At 35.2% G+C, this 17,311-nt stretch overlaps 1 long non-coding RNA gene across 1 annotated transcript in view; it reads left to right on the top strand.

The window, feature by feature from the left end:
* Positions 1-15,563, top strand: part of LOC135278046 (uncharacterized) — a 96,419-nt gene extending 80,856 nt beyond the window's left edge. The window contains exon 3 of the long non-coding RNA XR_010345604.1: positions 15,488-15,563. This is a non-coding gene — a long non-coding RNA (uncharacterized LOC135278046). The remainder of the gene's footprint in view (positions 1-15,487) is intronic.
* The last annotated feature ends 1,748 nt before the right edge of the window (positions 15,564-17,311 follow it).

The following is a 17,311-nucleotide window of genomic DNA, read 5'->3' as shown; positions in this document are numbered from 1 at the left end:
CTTATGTCCTTATTCTATGAACTTTGTTCTATTTAATGCTGTTTTTTGTTTGTTTTTGTTTTTCCTAATTTTTAAACCTTATTGCTAAAAAGAATGACACAAACACACATATTAAAGGAGACTACACAGGCCAGGATTGTCAATATCACTGCCTTTCACCTCCACCTCCATATACTGTCCCACTGGAAGCTCTTTGGGGCAATAACATGCATGCAGCTGTCATCCTCTGTGATAACAATGCCTTCTTCTGGATCTGCCTAAGGCTAATTTTGGTGAATTTTCAAAATATATATAAGTAGAAAAAGTACATGCTAAAACAATGATAAAAAATATAGCACAGAAAATGCATAAACCAGTAACATGGTCATTTAACATCATTATCAAGTAAATGGTCATTTATCATCATTATCAAGTATGAAGTACTGTACCTAATTGTATGTGTAATATCTTTATATAACAGACATCCATAGTAGGTTTGTTTAAGCCAGGATTACACACGTGTCTGTAGGTTTGTTTAACCCACAGACACTTGTGTAATACATCCTGCTATGACATTACAATGGCTATGACATCACTAGATGAGAGGACTTTTTTAGATTCATATATAATGTTATGGGACCACTGTGGGATATGCAGTCTGTCATTAACCAAAACGTTATTATATGGCATATAACTTTTTATTTGCTAAAGTTTGCAAGTACAGAATGAGCAAATAACAAAGACTGATTGTATAATATGCATACTGATCTCTCCTTTTCATTCCAATGGTCCTTTTTATATCTATATGTGTATATATGAGAAACTCAAATTGTGCAAAGTTTTTCACGATTTTGAACAGTTACAAGAAACAACTTACCTCCATTTTGCATTGTTTTCATTTCCATAAAATAAAATCCTGAAATGAAAATAAAATTTCCTGGTCAAAATTCAAAATATTGCTCAAACAGTATAAATATTCAGCATTTTAGCAAACTTGCTCTCTAACAGTTCCCATAAATTTATACTTTGGTTAGCAGTATGTGAGACTACCTGTTTCTCCATAACTTCACCATAACTGGCTATTGACATGTTCTTAAACATTTGTCACTATATTGGTTGAATAAATCAGATTTGTTTTAATTTTCATTCACTTGTTTTATTAGTGACACTAGATATATCTTCTTTTTATTGCCCATTTGGATTTACATTTTTGTAACTTTCTTGTTTATATCTCTTCAACATGAGTATCATAAATGACTTTAAAACTTTGAAAGTCAGTGTTCCTGGGAATGTAAATTAGTTGAACCACTGTGGAAGACAGTGTGGTGATTCCCCAAGGATCTAGAACTAGAAATACCATTTGACCCTGTAATCCCATTACTGGGTATATACCCAAAGGATTATAAATCATTATATTAGAAAGACACATGCACATGTATGTTCATTGTGGGACTGTTTACAATAGCAATGACCTGGAACCAACCCAAATGCCCATCAATGATAGACTGGATAAAGAAAATGTGGCACATATATGCCATGGAATACTATGCAGCCATAAAAAAGGATGTGTTCATGTCCTTTGCAGGGACACGGATGAAGCTGGAAACCATCCTTCTCAGGAAACTGACACAAGAACAGAAAACCAAACACAGCATGTTGTCACTCATAAGTGGGTATTGAACAATGAGAACACATGGACACAGGGAGGGGAACATCACACACAGGGACCTGTCAGAGGGTGGGGGGATTGGGGAGGGATAACATTAGGAGAAATACCTAATGTAGAAGACAGGGTGATGGACACAGCAAACCACTATGGCATGTGTATACCTACGCAACAAACCTGCATGATCTGCACATATACCCCAGAACTTAAAGTATAATTTAAAAAACCAGTGTTTTTTTTTTCCAACTAGAAAATGACAGATATAAATTAATTCCAAAGGTAGAGTTGGTAGAGAGTTTTATTACCTCTCTCCACTTCACTTTATACTTGTAGATTAATAGAAAGAAACAAACCAAGATATTATAGAGATATAATATGTGCTTCCTGAAAAGTCTAAAATGTCAAAAATAAACATTTAAGTAAAAAATTAAAATAAAAATGATTATTGTTTGCCTTTTCACTGCACAGGGCAGGGACTTTGTTAGCATTTGGCATATGGTGGGTACTCAATAAATAGTGCTCAATAAATATATGTTGAATGAATAAATGACTCCAGTTTTCATTTGGTTTTGTTTACCTGGAGGAATAATTGTATCATTTACTGAGACAGGATATATTAGAAGAAGGCAAAGACTGAAAGATAAAACTTTTGCTCTGTTTTAAATATGTTGAGACAGTTTACTAAACATGCCAGGTAGGCAGTAGGATATATAGATCTGGAACTCAGAAAAGACATCTCATCTAGAGATACAATTTCAAAATTATCTGTGTGTAAGCGGTAATGAAACTATTCATATGAATGGATTGCATTTTCTATAGGTAGAACAGAACAAAAAGGATCCTAGATTAAGCTTAGAGTAACTCCCATGTTTAATGCTGAACCTTCTATAGCGACTCAGAAGAGACAGAATCACAATAGAAATGCCAAGAACATTTGAATAAAACAAGAATAATAAGTGTTGTTAATAATATTTATAATCCTGATTTTATGTTTTTGTGAGTTTAGTTTTCTTGTGCTTTTTAAATTAATACTTATCAAATTTATATACATCAATTTATTATTTCATGAATTTTTTAATAAAATTAAATACACTAATCAGAAAAAATACTATGCCCTGATTATATTAGTTTCCTATTATTCCTGTAACAAATTACAACAATATTAGTGGCTTAAAACAAAACAAATTCCTTATTTTACAGGTCTAGAGGTCAGAAGTCTAAAATGAGTTTTCAAAGGTTAAAATCAAGGTGTTGGCAGGCCTGGTTCTTTTGGAAGTCTTAAGTGGAAAATCAATTTCCTTGCCTTTTCCAGCTTCTAAGGGCCAACCATATTCTTTAGCTTTTGGCCTCTTCTTCACTTTTCAAATATAATAACATAGCATCTTATCTCTTCTCCTACATACTTCCTCTCTTCTATAAAGATCCTCGTGATTATATTAGGCCTACCTGGAAAATTTAAGACAATTTCCTTGTAATAACCCAGCGATTTAGAAGGAATGTGCCATGCACTGAGTTCCAAATTAAGATTCCTTTATTAATTAGCCAGCGACTGAGAGATGGCTAATGCTCAAATTTCCCTTGGCCCTGAGGAAGGGGCTTGATTTCCCTTTATACCTTGATTTAGGTAGGGAAGGGGAAGCCTAGCTGAAGCGGAATTTTACAGAAGCAGAACAGGCAAGTTAGCTAGTAACTAGAGGGGAGGAGGTTCCCAGGATTGTTGGTTGCTAAGGGTATTTCCAAACAATCACCAAGGAGGCTTCAAAGAGACTTATACCCAACAGCAGGTGTGCTTGCCAAGCAGGATGCAGTTACATTGGTTTTATAGTAGGATAAGCACAGAGTCAGCGTGACATAGCACAGCGTCAGTGTGGCCCAGTTATGCACCCAAAGGGGCTGTGTTAGGCAGGGGGAAGCTAGGTTGGAGTTCACAGTTAAGATGCTGTCAGTGATGCTATCCCAGGGTAGGTTATGACATCCCCAACTCAGTATCTTTAACTTAGTCACATCTGCAAAGTCAATTTTACCATGCAACGCAACATATTCACAGGTTCTACAGATTAGAACGTGGAACACTGTGGGGTCATTATTCAGCCTACCATAATAATTTTTGTTTCAGAAAATATATTCAACCCAATGTTCATGTAAAATGTACATCAGATATAACAATAGCATGGGTGATGTAGTCAAATTGTAGAGGGCTTCAACATTACTTCTTTGACTCTAAGTCATTAATTTACCAGGAAATAGAGAGCAAAATAACTGTAAGGAAATTACATATATAGTTATTACTCAATATCATGGAGATGGGAAATATCAGGCATTAGAACCTTGTAAGCAGGTTAGAAGTCCTTGAAATAGAAAAACCTTGAAATAACAAGGACTTGAATTTATGGAACACTTGGAGAAAGGGATTTGAGAGAATTAATAGGAAAGACCTAATTGAATCTGACAACTGATGTACTCAGTCAGAAAGAGTAGATTTTATTATTTCAAACCCACTCAAGAAAGAGTAAGTTTGGGGATATAAGATGAGGTATTCTGGTTTTGGCTTGCAGACTTGGAAGCGCTAGCAGAATATGAACATAACCTTGTTCACCACAACACTGCAAATAATGATTTGGATCTCAGGAATTATTGCCGGAAAGATATTTAAGTCTTGCACTTAGAGGTGATAACTGAAGCACTATGGGTGCATAAAATCATTAAGGAAGTAAGAGAACAAACGTTGTATGTATACATATAGACACACACACACGAAAGACCTGTTTATATGCCATTGTGAAAAATATTTACAATTTATATTATATAGAATTTATGTGCCTTAATACATAATACTACCTGAAAATGTGGTATGAACCTAAATCTAAGACTTAATGCAAAACCGTTGTAAAACAAGCAAAGAAAGTTTCTGATATTAAGTAGAAATACAAGAAATTATCATCCGCAAAATAACAACCAACTTTACTGTGAAGGAGCATTAATACATTTGTTCATTGCTTTTTACTTCTGCAGATAAAAGCCAGTTAACTTTAAATCTAGGACACATATAAATATCCATGGAGACTACAGTTACACAAATAACTTTTCCCATTCTACAGTGATTGAGATCATAAAATTAGTGGCACTCAGCTGCTCTAGCTCTCTAGGCATATGTATTTCTGTCTTCATCAATCAGCTCTCTGCTAGGAACAAATGTATGGTTACACTTTACACAGATTGTTCCATTGTTTAAAAAAAGCTATTTAAATAACTTAATGTTCAGTTTCACCACTTCAGGGTATATTTTGAGCTAGGTACATAACTATGTTAGTATATTATTTTATGAAACTTTTCTCTGGAGAGCATTTTTCCAATTATTCTTTTCTTTACACAGAATTTGGAAGAAATTTGGTCACTCTGTAGAGAATGAAGTGAGAACCAGTATTATTCATGTCACCTGTTTTCACTCCAACGATTTTAGCTGCTACTAAAAAAGATTAAATGATTAGGACCTTGGAATATACAAAAAAAATTAATTTGAGAAAAGACAACTTCTGTTTGCTATTTTTTTTTTCTTTTGAGACAGAGTTTCACTCTTGTTACCCAGGCTGGAGTGCAGTGGCACCATCTCGGCTCACCACAACCACCACCTCCTGGGTTCAGGCAATTCTCCTGCCTCAGCCTCCCGAGTAGCTGGGAGTACAGGCGCACGCCACCACGCCCAGCTAATGTTTGTATTTTTAGTAGAGACGGGGTTTCACCATGTTGACCAGGATGGTCTCGATCTCTTGACCTCGTGATCCACGCGCCTCGGCCTCCCAAAGTGCTGGGATTACAGGCGTGAGCCACCGCGCCCGGCCTGTTTGCTATTTTGTTGTTGTAAGAAACATACATGTTTGTAACTAAAACTATTTTAATTGAAAAAAATAGTTGAAGTAGGTTGTGTTATTTAACACAATTATAAATGCGAGTGGATTCTTTAACATTATGGATATTTCCCAAGCACAAATTTGTAATATAAGCACACATATCTGTACAAATACATAGTTAATTTATGTTTAATATTTACATTTCTGACATCTATACTTAATGGAACTCAGGTCAACAAAACCGTTTTAGAGAGAATGCATTTTGCATTTTTCTAAATTTACATAGTTGCACATCATTCTTTCTTGAAAACTGTTCACTTCTGCAGTATCATAGCACTGAAATATTAGGTAGCAATTTTTTAAAAAAATATTTGAATGCATATTTCACTAATAGTATGGCTTTGCCTTGTGTTGTGATTTTCCTACTTGACACCTAAATGATTCACAACTGTCAACCTTTTCCCAACTGTGACTTCAGGCAATATAGGTATCACTATGCTCATTAATAAAGGAAAGAGCTGTCAGCCAGAGATGTTCAGGTATTTATGAAGCACAGCTAGGTTTTGATAACTGAGCCAGGAATATAAACCTAACAGCAGGAATAAGGACAGAATATCTGCTCTCACCACTTTCATTAAATAATATCATCATTGTCTCAGCCAGTGAAATAAGATCAAAAAAATTAACAATAATAAAAACTGGAAACAAGAAATAAAATTATCTTTTTTGTGGATAACATTATTTAGTACACAGAAAATGCCAAGGGATCTACAGAAGCTGTTAGAACTATTAAATTAAACAATGTCACAGAATACAAGGTGAATATAAAAGTGCAATTGTATTTCTATACACTAATAAAGAAGAAATAGAAATAGAAACAGTATTTAAGATATGAAGAAAAAATGGATAATTGGAGATGTATAAAATCTAAATTAATTTGGAAACTAAGAAAATATTACATAGGGATATTTTGTTTTTTGTTTTTGTTTTTAGTTTTTCTTTGAGATTGCGTCTCACTCTGTTGCCCAGGCTGGAGTGCAGTGGTGCAATCTCTGCTCACTGCAACCTCTGCCGCCCGGGTTCAAGGGATTCTCCTGCCTCAGCCTCCTGAGTAGCTGGGATTACATAAACTCACCACCATGCCTGGCTAATTTTTGTATTTTTAGTAGAGACAGGGTTTCACCATGTTGGTCAGACTGGTCTCAAATTCCTGACCTCGTGATCCACCCACCTCGCCCTCCCAAAGTGCTGGGATTACAGGCATGAGCCACGGCACCCAGCCGCATAGGGATATTTTGAAAAGTCAATGCAGAGGTAAACTATATACTTGGTAGAAAGGTCACAGTATTATGATTGCAGTTTCGCCGAAATTGACTAATATATTCAGGCAACACTTACAACTTTTTTTGGAAGAAATTAACAAGCTTATTTATAGAACTCATATGAAAATGTCATTGACCTAGAATAGATTAAACAATCAAGAAATAGAATAAAATTTTGGAGGACTTACACCACCTATTATAGAAAGTTAATGTATGTTTTTACTTCCAGAATGACAGTATGAGGTGCTTTGCATAACCACTTCATAGTAAGGCTGTTGAAAATTATTTTAAAAGATTTTTGAAGTCTCCAAGCTTTCTCTGAAGATTGATACCATGCAGATGGCAGAGAAGGAGCTATCAGTCTTCATTCTCCCACGCATACAAATAAAACAATATACACAGCTATCCATAAACCAAAATAACCCTATGAGTGCTCAAGGGCCAATTTAAGAATCTGAAGGCACAGAGTAGAGCAAAAGCAAGCAAGTAAACAAACAAAAAATGAAAAGGAGAATATCCACACTGAAGGTATCACTGGTGATATCAGCATACCTGAGAGGCCAGATGATGGCTAGACACAAAGAAGAAAGGGGCATAGATTATTTGTTTCAGCAACATGGTAGGAACCACCATGGTCCTCGGGAGCCTGCTTTGCCGAAGACCTAGCATCTTTTGTCACTGAGGTAACAAAGAGTCATTCCCAATGAGAAGCCCCAGAGAGAGAAGTGCAGCTTCACACACTCCCCACTTAAAAAGCAGCAACAATGGTGTTACTCTGAGACTGGGGCCATACGCTCTTCCAGTCCTATTCATGCCCTTAACTCACCATCTCCTCCCCATTGGGCCTTGGCTGTTCTGCAAATGCCAAGACTACAGACCTCAGTTATGTGACTATACTATGCCTTCCTGTTTCACAGACACCAATGCCATAGTCGTAACAAGTTAGTATGCATCTTGTGCCCTGAAGCCAAGGTCTCTCTCTCGTACCTGCACTCCAGTCACCAGCTCAGCCACTATAGATAGATCACATGTGCACTGACCCCAGAGCTTCTGAAGCAACATGCACTTCCATGTTCCAGATACTGGCTCTGAATTTGTGCTGTATTCCCTTACACCTGCACCTCAGAAACTAGTGCCACTGACACAACAAGCTAGCTCACAGCCTGGAACCCGGAGTCAAGGTTTCTCTGAGTGTTTCCACATTCCATTCTCAAGCTCAGCCACTATAGAGAGCTAGACCTAGCCCCAGACTCTAGAGCCACTGTAGCTCTGCGCACACCTGCACTCCCATCCTTAGTTCCACAGCTGCATCAAAGGTACCTGCACCTCACACATTGTTACCAATGTGGTAGGGGTAAGAGACCACACTCCAGGCACTGACACCAATACCACTCTGGACTAAAGAGCTATAATCCCTCCATGTATGCCTGTGCTTCAGGCTTTGGCTGTATGGCTGCTCCATGGGTGTGACTCATAGGATAGTGGCGCAAACCAATAGACACAAGTGACACTGCCACTGCAAGCCTGCTCAGAAGCCAGAGGCAGTAATAAAGAAGATCCCCTCAGCCACAACTTCCCACGTGGGAGAAAAAAAGTTTGGGAGAATAATAACAACAGACATCACCAGTAAAGACTTCAACAGCTCTCACAGCCTCTGAGGACATCCACAGCATTGGGCACTGAGGATTTCTGAAATCAAAAGTGACCTCAGTTGGAAGAGTTGCACAGAGAATGCATGGCTATCATGGCTATACCTTTAAGAGTCAGAGAACCACTTCCCCACTGAGCCAGCACCCTCATACAGTTCCATAGAGGAAGGCTTTTATCTACTGAAGCCACCCTATAAAGTCGAGAAGAGGTGATACTATATCAAATACACAGACATCCATGTAATGCAACAAGGAGCAAGAAAAACTAAGGACAAATATTGGCACAAAAGGAATATAACAATTTCCCAGTAGCTGGCCCCAAAGAGATCTATAAAATGATTGTCAAATAATTCAAAATAATTGTTTTAAGGACGTTTAGTTAACTTTTAAAAACATAGAGAAACAATTCAATAAATGTAAGAAAAAATTAAGTGAACAAAAGGAAAAATGGAACACAGATTGAAATAGTAAAAAACAGAAATTCTGGAACTCAATACAATGCAAAAAATATGATATAATTAAAAATGTCAACAGGAGACTAATCAAGCAGGAGAAATAATCTATGAACTTGAAGACAGATTATTTTAAAATATAGATTCACAGGAACAAAGAGAAAAAAACCAATGAAGAGAAATGAAGAAATCTAACAAATTGATCGGGCAGCATCAACAGACCTAAATTCAGACTACAGGAGTTGAAAAAGAAGATAGAGAAAAAGGGGCAGAAAGCTTATTCGAAGAAATAATAGTTGGAATTTTTCCAAATATGGAGAAAGATCTAAATATCCATCTACTAAAAAGTCAAAAGTCTCTAATCGATTCAATATAAACATGACTATACCAAGATATATTATACTTAAACCATCAAAAACCAAAGACAAGGATTAGATCCTGAAAGCAGCAGAAGAAAAGAAGCATATCACATATAAGGGAATTTCAACAAGGCTTGCCACATACTTTTCAGCAGAAACCTTACAGGCCAGCAGAGAGTAAGATGATAGATTCAAAGTACTGAAGGAAAACGAAAAGTTCCCAAATAAAATGTATTACCTGACAAAGCTTTCCTTCAGAAATAAAGAAGACATAAAGACGTTCCAAGACAAACAAAAGCTAAGGGAGTTCATTATCACTGCACTGTGCTTGCAAGTAAATCTAAAGGGAGTTCTTCAAACTGAAACAAAATGGTGCTAATTAATAATATGAAAACATGATAGTATAAAATTCAATGGTAAAAGTAAGAACAAAGTCAATTTCATAATACTCTCATATTGTAATGGCGACATATAGATCACTTTTATATTTAGCATAAAGATTAAAAAACAAAAATATTAAAAAAATAACTATAACAATTTAAAGCATATACAATATAAAAAGGTGTAAATTGTAAATCAAATACACAGAATGTGTTTTTCGATGGGTGGAACAAAAGTTTAGAGTGGTCTGAATTAAGAAGTTATAACTTTAAAATAGTTTGTAATAAATGCAAATATTTTATGTGAGCTTCATGGTAACCAAAAGGCAAACAGCTATAGTAGGTACACAAAAGACTAAAAAGTAAAGAATTAAACAATCCACTAAGAAAATCATGTAGTCACAAAGGAATAGAAGAAAAAAAGAAACACAAGATGTACAACACATCCAGAAAACGATTGCCAAAATGACAGCAGTACATCCTTACTTATCAATAATTACCTGGAATACACATGGGCTGAAAAAATTTAAAAAACAAACAAACAGTACTTGACAATATGCTACATACAAAAGATACATTTCATCTTTAAGGACACACAGATTAAAAGTGAAGAGATGAAAAATATATATCATGCAAACGGAAACTAAAATAAAGCAGTGATAGCTATACATATATCATATAAAATAAACTTTAAATAAAAACTGTAAAAGGAGGTAAAGGGTATCACTGTATAATAATAAAGGGGTCAATACATCCAGAGGATACAATAATTGCAAATATATATACAGCCAGCATCAGAACACCTAGATATATAAAGCAAATATTAATAGTTCTGAAGGAAGAAATAGACTACAGTACAATACAAATAGATGTCTTCAATACTACAATTTCAACAATAGACATATCATTTAAAAGAAAATCAATAAGAACACACTGGACTTGTTATGCTTTAGAATAAATGAATTTAACAGGCAGATATAAAACATCACATTCAATAACAGAAGAATAAACACTCTTCTCAAGCCTACATGAAACATTATCCAGGATCGATCATATGTTAGGCCAAAAGCTAGTTTTAAAAAAATGTAATATTGAAATCATATCAAGTGTCTTTTCTGGTCACGGTAGTATGAAACTGCAAATTAATAGCAGTAGAAATGTAAGAAAAATCATGGTTACGTGGAAATTAAGTAACATGCTCCTGAACAACTAATGAATCAAAATAAGAGATTAATAGCAAAATTAAAAATTACCTTGAGAAAAAGAAAAAAATAGAAATGGAACATGCCACAAAACTTATGAAACGCAGTAAAAGCAGTTCTAAAAATAAATGTGATATCAAAAACCCCTCTTATTAGGTTCTTTATCTCAAATTAATAGAAATTTATATAGACTTATATTAATCTCAAATAAACAACCTAATATTAAACCTCAAGAAACTAGGAAAAGAACAAACTAAGCCCAAAGTTAGTAGAAGGAAAAAAATAATAAATGTTAGAGTAGAAATAATTGAAATAGAGATGAAAATAAACAAGGGAAAATATCAACAAACCTAAGACATGCTTTTTGAAAAGATAAAACAAACTTTTGGCTGGACAGAAAAAAGAAGACTCAAATAAATAAAATCAGAATTGAAAGAGGAGACACTAAAACTGATACCACAAAAATACATAGGACTATAAAGCACTACTCTGAACAATAATATACCAACAAATTGGTAACCTAGAAGAAATGGATAAATGCCTAGACACATACAATCATTTTTTCTAATCTTACTTACTCATGTCTAAGTCTGTTTCTCTATGTTATTTACTCATGTCTGAGTAAGTAAGATTAGAAAAAATGAACAGATCAATAACAAGTATAGAGATTAAATCAGTAATAAAAGTCTTCCCTCAAAGAAAAACCTAGGACCTAGTGATTTCACTGCTGAATTCTACCAAGCATTCAAAGCAGAACATTTGGTTATCAAACTTCCAAATAATTGAATAAGAAGGAATACCTCCAAACTCAGCTTACAAAACCAGCGTTGTGGTGATACCAGAGCCAGACAAAGACAATACACAAAAATAAAATAACAGGTAAACATCTCTGATGAACATAAATGAAAGAAAACGCCTCAATGAAATACTGGCAAACAAAATTCAACAGCTTATTGAAAGCATCATTCACCATGGTCAAGTGTAATTTATCCTTGAGATGGAAGAATGATTCAACATAGGCCAATCTATAAACATAATACATCACGTTAACTGAACGAAGTACAAAACTATATGACCATCTCAATAGGTGCAGAAAAAAAACATTTGACAAATTAAAGCATTCTTTTGTGATTAAAAACTCCTAACAAATTAGGTCTAGAAGGAGTTTACCTCAATACAATGAAAGCCATACATGACATGTCTATAGATAACTTCGTATGTCACAGTAAAAGTGAAAAGCATTTCCTCTAAAATCATGAACAAGATATGGGTGCCCACTCCTGCCACTTCTATCCAACATAATGTCAGAAGTCCTCACAAGAGCAATTAAACAAGATAAAGAAATAAAAAGGCATCTAAATTGGAAAGGAAAAAGTTAAATTGTCTCTCTGTGCAGATGAAATAATCATCTATACAGAAAACCCTAAAGGCTCCATCAAAAAAACTGTTAAGCTTAATAAACAAATTTTGTAATGTTGGAGAATACAAAGTCAACATACAAAAATCAGTAGCAATTCTATATACAATGAATTATCCAAAAAAGAAATTTTTTAAAAATCCCATTTTTAGTAGCTATCAAAAAATAATGAAATACTTCAAAATATATTTAACCAAGGAAGTGGATAAATCTGGAAACTAAATAAAATAAAATAAAATAAAACAGGGATGCATGAACTTAAAACTAAATGGAAAGATATTCTCTGTTCATGGATTGGAGTAATTAATATTGTAAAAATGCCCATATTACACAAAGTGATCTACAGATTTCTTACAATTGCTGTCAAGATTTCTGTAACATTTTTCACAAAAATGAAAATATCTAAAATTTACATAGAAACACCAAAGATTCAAAATAGCCAAATTATTATTGAAGAAAAAGAACAAAGTTGGAGGCATCATACTACCTGACTTCAAATATACTACAAAGCTATAGTAATCCAAGGAGCATGGTATTGCCATAAAAAGAAACACATGGACCAATGGAACAGAATAGGTGCCCCAGAAACAAATCCATGAATTTATGGTTAATTTATTTTCCACAAAGATTCCAGGAACACCAAACAGTGAAAGGACAGCCTCTTCAAAAGTCTGAGGTAAAACTGGATATCCACATGGAGAAGAATAAAATTTAACTCTTATCTCACTTCATATACAAAAATCAACTTGAAATGCATTAGTTACTTTAAACATAAGACTTAAAACTCTAAAATCACTAGAAGATACCATTTGTGAAAAGTTCTATGACAGTGGCCTGGGCCATAATTTTTTTAAATATGACCACGAAAACATGGATAACAAAAGCAAAAATGGACAAATGGGATTATATCAAATTAAAAAGCTTCACAGTCGAGGAAATAATTAAGACAACCCACAGAACAGGTCAATATATTTGCAAATTATACATCTGAAAAGAGATTAACATGCAAAATACATCAGGAACTTATTTGAACAGCAAGAAAGCAAATACCATGATTAAAAAATGGGCAAAGAAGCTGGGTGCGATGCTCACACCTGTATTTCCAGCATTTTGGGAGGCCAAGGTGGGCAGATCACCTGAGGTTGGGAGTTCGAGACCAGTCTGAGCAACATGGAGAAACCCTGTCTCTATCAAAAATGTGCAAAATTAGCCAGGTGTGGCGGTGCATGCCTGTAATCCCAGCTACTTGGGAGGTGGAGGTAGGAGAATTGCTAGAACCCAGAAGGCAGAGGTTTTGGTGAGCCGAGCTTGTGCCATTGCACTCCAGCCTGGGCGACAAGAGCAAAACTCAGTCTCAAAAAAAAAAAAAAACAAAGAAAAACAAAGGGAAAAGGACTTGAATAAATATTTCTCAAAATATATCATACACATAGCCAATAGGAGTATGAAAAAATGCTCAAAATAACTAATCATCAGAAGAAATGGAAGTTAAAACCACAGTAAGATACATCTCACTCCTGTAAGAATGGCTGCTATCAAAAAGATAAGGATAGTAGTCACGCACAGTGGCTCATGCCTATAATTCCAGCACTTAGTGAGGCTAAGGTGGGAGGATTACTTGAGGTCAGGAGTTCGAGACCAACCTGACCAACACAGTGAAAACCCGTCTCTACTAAAAATACAAAAATTAGCCAGGTGTGGTGGTGGGTGCCTTCAATCCTGGCTATTCAGGAGGCTGAGGCAGGAGGATCACTTGAACCTGGGAGGTGGAGGTTGCAGTGGTGAGCCGAGATCACACCACTGCATTCCAGCCGGGGCAACAGAGACTCTGTCTCAAAAAAAGAAAAGAAAAAAAAAGATAAGGATAGCAAGTGTTGGCAAGGACATGAAGAAAAGGAAACCCTGGTATTACATTCTTTGTGGGAATGTAAATTGGTACAGACAGTCATTATGAAAAGTAGTATGGGAAGTTTTCAAAAAAATTAAAATAAAACTATATGATCCAGCAATTGCTTTACTGGGATATTTCCAAAAAAAATGAAACAAGTATGTCAAAAAGATATCTGCATTCCCATGTTCATGGCAGCCTTATTCAAAATAGCCAAGTTATGAAATAAAACTAAGTGTCCATAATGAGATGAATGAATAATAAATGTGTATGTTATATATGTACAATGGAATAGTATTCAGCCTTTATAAAGAAGGAAATCTATTTCTAGATAAGATAAACACCAAGTCACTTGAAAAAAAATCTGTTCTTGAACATGATTTTGCTATAAGGTTGGTTGACAAACAGACTATTCAAAACATACTCAATGTAACTCTCAATTTACCTGGAGTCTTCATTTATGATACTCCTCATTGTTTACTCCCTGATAAATGGGCAACATTACTCCAGCCTACATTACTTCTGCATAAACCCAAGACACTTGTAAATTTTTGCATAGAAACACATCATTAATTTAGTGATTTCTCTTTAAGTGACCAAATAAAAGTAGATATAGGGAATAGCAATGACTGTCCCTATTCTATGAGCCTATAACTTCTATTTGTGAATTATTAGGGCCAGGCATGCATATCTTTATCCCTGGCCTCCAAGTCATAGATAAACAGATAATAGTTATAGAGTACATTAAACCATGTTCAAGAAGGAACTGCTGCTATTTGAAGCATGCAACAAACGTTTTACACCTACACCTATCACTTCACAGTTTTACTGTTTGAAAAGAAATCCAAAGAACAGAGTGAAAAGTACGTCAGAGTAAATAAAGTTGATTACTTAATGTTAAGTATTACGACACTTAATTATTTCCTCTTATCAGCTATCTTTTTTTCCTCCTGATCTTTAATGTAGAGAAATGAATGAATAAATAAATAAATACATGTTTATTTATTTCCTGATCTTCCCCTTTCTAGCTACCTCCATTCTGTATCCTTATATCAGGCCATAATTTCCAGAATAAACTTCTATGACTTTGCCCAATATTGAACAAAAACTGTAACAGGAAAAGCTTATTTTCAATGCTTTTTCCACTTTCTTTCTATTTCTAATTGACTTCTCACACAATCCCTAATTTTTTGATGTCGCTATACCACCTGATTTTTTAACAATAAGTCTCTGGCACGATCTATCTTCTATGGATAAAAGTCGATAGTTCAAGCTTTTTATCCCACTAAAAACTAATTTTCTTTTTTTTTTTTAATTTCATTTAGGTCTGTGAAATGCTACGCAAATGCTGAAGAGTGATTTACTTCCAATTTTCCAATTATGTGGTCACTTTCAAAATAGGTGTAATGTGATACTGAGAAAAATGTATGTTCTGTGGACCTGGGGTGAATTCTATAAATATTCACTAAGTTTACTTATTCCAGGTCTAAGTTCAAATCAAAGATGTCGCTATTAATTTTCTATGTCATTGATCCATCGAATATTAACAATGTGGTGTCAAAATCTCCCGCTATTATTGTGCGGGAGTCCAGGTCTCTTTATAAGTCATTAAGAACTTGTCTTATGTATCTGGGTGCTCCTGTATTGGGTGCATATATATTTATAATCATTAACTCCTGTTGTTGCATTGATCCTTTTACCATTATGTAATGTCCTTCTTTGTTTCTTTTAGTCTTTGTTACTATTAAAGTCTATTTTGTGAGAGACGAAAGTTACAACTCCTGTTTTGTTTTGTTTTTTTTTTTGCTCTCCATTTAATTGGTGAATCTTCCTCCATCCCTTTGTTTTAGGTCTTTATTTGTCGTTGCTTGTGAAATAGATCTGGATACAGCATACCAATGGGTTTTGACTTTTTATTCAATTTACCTGTCTGTGTCTTTGATTGGGGCATTTACGACTGATACTGGTTGTTCCTTTCTGTTTGTAGTGCTTCTTTCAGAAGCTCTTGTAAAGCAGGGCTGGTGGTGATGAAATCTCTGAGTGCTTGCTTGTTCGTGAAAAATTTTCTTTTTCCTTCGCTCATAAAGCTTAGTTTGGCAGGATATGAGATTCTGGGTTGAAAATTCTTTTCTTTGAGGATATTGAATATTGACCCCCACTCTCTTCTAGTTTGTAGGGTTTCTGGTGAGAGGTCGGCTGTGAGTCTGATAGGCTTCCCTTTATGGGTAACCTGACCTTTCTCTCTAGCTGCCCTTAGAATTTTCTCCTTGATTTCAACCCTAGTGAATCTAGCGATTATGTGTCTTGGAGTTGCTCTACTTGAAAAATATCTTTGTGATGTTCTCTGGATTAGCTGGAGTTGAGTATTGTCCTGCCTTACTAGATTAGGAAAGTTTTCCTGAATAATATCCTGAAGAATATTTTCCAACTTGGATTCATTCTCTTCATGACATTCAGGTATACCTATCAATCATAAATTAGGTCTTTTCACACAGTCCCATATTTCTTGGAGACTTTGCTCATTCCTTATTACTCTTTCTTCTCTAATCTTGTCTTCTCGCTTCATTTCATTAAGTTGGTCTTCGACCTCTGATATCCTTTCTTCTGCTTGATCAATTCAACTGTTAAAACCTATGCATATTTCGTGGAGTTCTTGTATTGTATTCTTCAGGTCCATTAATTCACTTATATTCCTTTCTAAATTGTCTATTCTCGTTAGGATTTCATCAAACCTTTTTTCAAGGTTCTTAGTTTCTTTACATTGGGCTAGAACATGTTCTTTTAGCTCACTAAAGTTCCTTATTATCCATTTTCTGAAGCCTAAATCTGTTAATGGAACGCACTCGTTCTCCACCAAGCCTTGTTCTCTTGTTGATGAGGAACTGTGATCCCCTGTAGAGGGAGAGGCATTCTGATCTTGGGTATTCTCAGCCTTTTTACGCTGGTTTCTTCCCATCATTGTAAGTTCATCCACCTGTCATCTTTGTAATTGCCTATTTTCAAATTAGGTCTCTGAGTGGATGTCCAACTTGTTGATTCCCAGCGCCAAAATCTGAGCAATCCACTGCGCCGGCCAAAACGGCGGCATCAAGATTCGTGGTGCTTTTCTGCCCAGGAATCTCTGGTCTGGCTTCCCTCTTGAGTCCCTT

Source organism: Aotus nancymaae, unplaced genomic scaffold (assembly GCF_030222135.1).
Source record: "Aotus nancymaae isolate 86718 unplaced genomic scaffold, 86718_ANA_hifiasm-v0.15.2.pri h1tg000004l, whole genome shotgun sequence".
Taxonomy (NCBI): Eukaryota; Metazoa; Chordata; class Mammalia; order Primates; family Aotidae; genus Aotus; species Aotus nancymaae.
The sequence above is the reverse complement of the archived record's forward strand: the minus strand, read 5'-3'. Positions and strand labels throughout refer to the sequence as shown.